The following is a 4,713-nucleotide window of genomic DNA, read 5'->3' as shown; positions in this document are numbered from 1 at the left end:
ATGCCTCCGGAGCTGTCTATCTCTCTTCAACATGCCTAGTGCGTTCCACAACGGACCTTGCCCGGCCACGCGCTCAATTATACTGGATTTACCCGGTGTCTGGGAGAGAGCAGCCATATAAGAATAAGACCATTATATTATTACAGTATAAGCAGCACTCGATAAAAACAGTCAAAATCGCCCCCCCCTTTCCATACTTTATGTCATTTTATCAATGAACGTGGTATTACTGCTATTTCAAGGTGCGAGGGGGCACGGCACGCACACATGCAATGACATTTTTACCAAGTTACTGACACTGAAGTCACTGACGCTGTGGGGATGCTAAAATTGTCCTCTTATGATCAAATCCACCACCTCCCCTGATTTTCTTTTACAACTTGAGTAGAGTATTTAAGCATGTGCCTGGTTAGTTGTCATGATCAAACGTTACAAATGCAACTTACAGAGAAGCCACCCTTCTCTGCCCTCTCCCGCTTCCAGACGAACGGCTACCCTATATTATATTATATTATATTATAGCACTTGTCTTAATTCAGCCGCTTTTTTTTTTCTTTTCTTTTTTTTCCTAGCACCAGGGGAGCCCCCCTCCCAAATGTCGTTGTTTGGTACCTGTACTATATCAATGACAATAAAGACCATTCATTCATTCTGTGGTAACCTAACTAATGAATAATGGGAATGCCATTCATTCATTCATTCATTCATTCATTCATTCATAGAAAACCGACAAGGGTTGCGTTCGTAAAGTCGTTCTGATAGCGCCGGAGCGCACACTGGGTTCAACGTCCATAAAGGGACCGAGTAATTAGATTGGACGAGAGGCATTCCCATGAGTGCTGGTCAGATTTCCAGAGCGTGTTTACGAACGCACCCGAGAGCAGCGAGCTAACGTACCGTAGCTATGGTAACACAGAGGACATGGCTAGCCAGCTAACGTTAAGACGTGGATGTTGTAACGTTAACTAACTACAGATACCTGAGACCAATACCAATTATAACAAATAACTGACGTTTGAAAAATAACTGACATCTGAAAAATAACTGACATTTGAAAAACAACGGATATTTCCGCTGTTTCGCCTTGGTGGGGAGTCTAAAGATAGCCTCTCTCTTAACAACACGACCGCCTGATATGTATAATCAAATGTGATATGTAATGTAGATATGATTGATAACCTGCAGTGTACATATCTACTTTTCCCTTCTTGTTTTTAGTTTTTTTTTTCCTAGCACCAGGGGAGCCCCCCCTCCCAAATTTCGTTGTTTGGTACCTGTACTATATCAATGACAATAAAGACCATTCATTCATATAATTGAGCCGCTATCACAGGGCGTTAATACAAACCTCACCTGCGTTCATTTTACCTGCGTTGGTATTTATAGAAGGAAGCACGCAACTTTAAACCATCTCAGCCCGTTTTATAAATAATTGTTCACGTCCGTTTAGAAAAATGTGCTTACGTGAAAGTCAAAGATGAGATGACGTTCAAGTACTTTTTTTATTTATTTTTATTTATATATGAGGCCCCCTGAACTAATAAATGCACTTTATAGTGGGTTGATGTTATGTACTGTAACGTGATTTGTAAAATTCGAGCCATGCTTGCCGTAGCTAAATTACCATCCAACTTTGTCCACTCGGTGGACTAGAAGGAATAATGACATTGACATTTCGTGAGCTTAGAATGATAAGGTTCTATCTCCGTTTAGGGCAGTTCAGAGATAACTGTAACCTACCTTCCTCCTCAGTGATAATAACAGGGGCCTCTTCAGAGCCCCAGGTTTTATAGATGTAGTAACCAGCAGCGGCTGCCAGGCCAGCCACACAGACACATTTGCGTCCTCCCAGCTGGTTTAGAACACAACTCATCTTTTAATTAATCGTCTCTCTCTCTTGTTAGCTATACTTCTTACATCTCCTACTGAAATGAAAGACTGTCTGAAACTGCGTTCCTTTGTTTTGACTATAGAATCATATGACATCACTGAAATGTCACCTTTTATGATGTCACAATGTACAGATCACAAGTGTTTGACAGCTCTCTCTCTAAGAGAAACTAAATCCTACATCTGTGGGGGTCGCTAATAATACATGACCACAACCATTATTTGATCAAAAATGTAAATGTAATGAGTATTATTTATATTTATTTATATGAGAAATATTCTAAAATAAACACGTTTTCCAAAAGAACTACACGCACCAGCATTAATCTCCTGTGAATGACAGTATGCCTTTGACTGCCTGCACTTTACCACCAAGACACTATGGGGCGCAGTAGAATATTGTGCAACAGCAGAATATGATCGTTGAGAGCTTGCGAATGTGAAAACACGATTATTGAGGAGAAAACATTCCGTAGCTAGGCACGTACGCAAGTTGAAATAATCTCTGTAAGACGTTCAGTTTCTTGATCCGCCATCTGTATGTGCAATATATTATCCTCGTCCATATAAAAAGAAGGACTATCACACTCACATGTTCATATTATTGGTTTATTTACCAAAATCTTCACAGCACCAGCAAACTCCTCAATACTGTGGTATCCATCAACTTGTCTGAAACAACATTCGTGCCAAAACGGATATTTATACATAAACGTTACGTGATATATATATATATATATATACATAAACGTCACGTGTTACACATGTCACATGTACAGATAACAATATAACCTTCACAATAAATGTGCACAAGGCACTACAACACAAATATGTACCATGAATGTACACTCATCCTAACACATGAGAACACACATCCCAACACCCCCACTTGTTCTCATCATCTGAAGCCGAAAATGATGATACCCATATTAGTTTCCAAAGAAAAAACTCTTGAATTTTCTGAACTTAAACTTAACTACTGGCTTTGTAAGTGTATCTGCAGCCATGTCTTCTGATGGACAGTAAACAATATCTATTTTTCCTTCACTGAGTGCATCACGAATAAAGTGATATTTTACATCAATGTGTTTGGACCTCTGTCTGTTCACTGGGTTCTTACTTAGTGCGATGGCTCCCTGGTTGTCTTCATAAATCTTTGTACAACACTAATTAAACTTTACCTCCCGATGTCACAGCTTGACAAACTAAACGAAACAGTTGGATAGCGATAATACGATAGCTTTAAATACTGTAGACTCTATTATCCATGCCGTTTAATAGTTGAGTTAGATACATGCTTTCCTGAGTAGTGGTGGCTAGACTGACGTATTCAGCCTCACATGTCGAGAGTGCTACAGTGGGTTGTTTCTTTGACTTCCAAGATATGGCAGGGCCTTGTTTTGTCAGGCTAAAACAGTACCCTGTAGTACTACGTCTATCTTCCACAGAAGATGCCCAATCAGAATCACTATAAGCTATAAGACTTAAGTCTTCATCAGATTTCTTAAAGCACAACTCATAGTCACTTGTCCCTTTTAGGTATCTCAAAACATGTTTAGCAGCTACTAGGTTCTCTGCTTTTGGGTTTGCCAGTGTTTGTGATAGTTTACTTACTATCCAGCTAATATCTGGTCGGGTACAAGTTATAGCATAGATCAAACTGCCTATAATCTTTGCTGGTGTCACTCTCCTCGTTTCGGTCACCTTCCACTTTTAGTTCACATGGTGTATATCTAGGTTTACAGTTTGACATTCCAAATCTATCAAGCATTTTTTTGGATGTATGTTTTCTGATTCATTTTGATTTCCTCTCCCTTTTGCTCAAACTGAATGCCCAGGAAAGATGATATTTTTCCCAGATCCTTCATATTAAACTGGGCTTTCATGTTTTCTAAAACTCTTAAATGTCACATTTCTTAATCATTTGAACACTGTATCACACTCACCCCACAATGCTTATCAAATCGAGCAAACAACATATCAAATAAGCTAAATCCCAAAAAGAAACTGTCATACAATAGCAATATAATAAATGACACTTCTAAGTGATTTTCCTCTACGTGTCTTTAGGCATATTCCACCTAGCATACTTAATGAAAATGCAATGAGTCATTATGGAGGAATACCACATGGGAAGAGCCACACAGAACAGCGTCATGAACAGTGCTAACAGAAGGACACCAGTCCCTGCAGCCCCCCAAAGGCAACTCTCTGTTGGTGCAACTTAAGCTCCTGGCCGTCACAATGGCAGATGGGGTAAACCATGCCATGAAGTGGAAAATAGACCTCTTGTGTTTTTAATGGCAAAGAAGACTTCAAGCAAGACTATGCGGTCTGCCAAACTCACCAAAAGTGAAGCAGAGGCAAGTGTTGAACAATTGTACCATGCCAGCCCACTCAGTGTGAACGGTGTAAAAGCAATATTGAAATGGTATCATATAACCAAACTGATTTTATAACTGTAGTATAGTACTTTAATTTGCAATAACAGACACAGTCATGTTTAATTACTGATAACATTTTATTTAAAAAAAAAACATTTTTTATTTAAATTTCTTTATTTTCAAATATGAATGACATTTTAAAATGTATGGACATCTTTGTACATTTGTGTTGCAATCTTCTTATGTCAAATGTGGATTAGAAAAGACAAATGTCAAAACAAAAAATAACTCAATGCTGCCATCTTGTGTTAAGTTTAGGTCAACCTTAAAGTTGTGCATTACACATTTAGTGCTAAGACAGCTTGCCATCATTCCTACAAACTCACCTCACAGCGCATTGTTGACAGATTGCAGTTCATTGACAGTTAAGTCTGCGTGC

Source organism: Nansenia antarctica, assembly GCF_963989245.1.
Source record: "Nansenia antarctica genome assembly, chromosome: 15".
NCBI lineage: Eukaryota > Metazoa > Chordata > Actinopteri > Argentiniformes > Microstomatidae > Nansenia > Nansenia antarctica.
Note: the sequence above shows the minus strand (reverse complement) of the source record.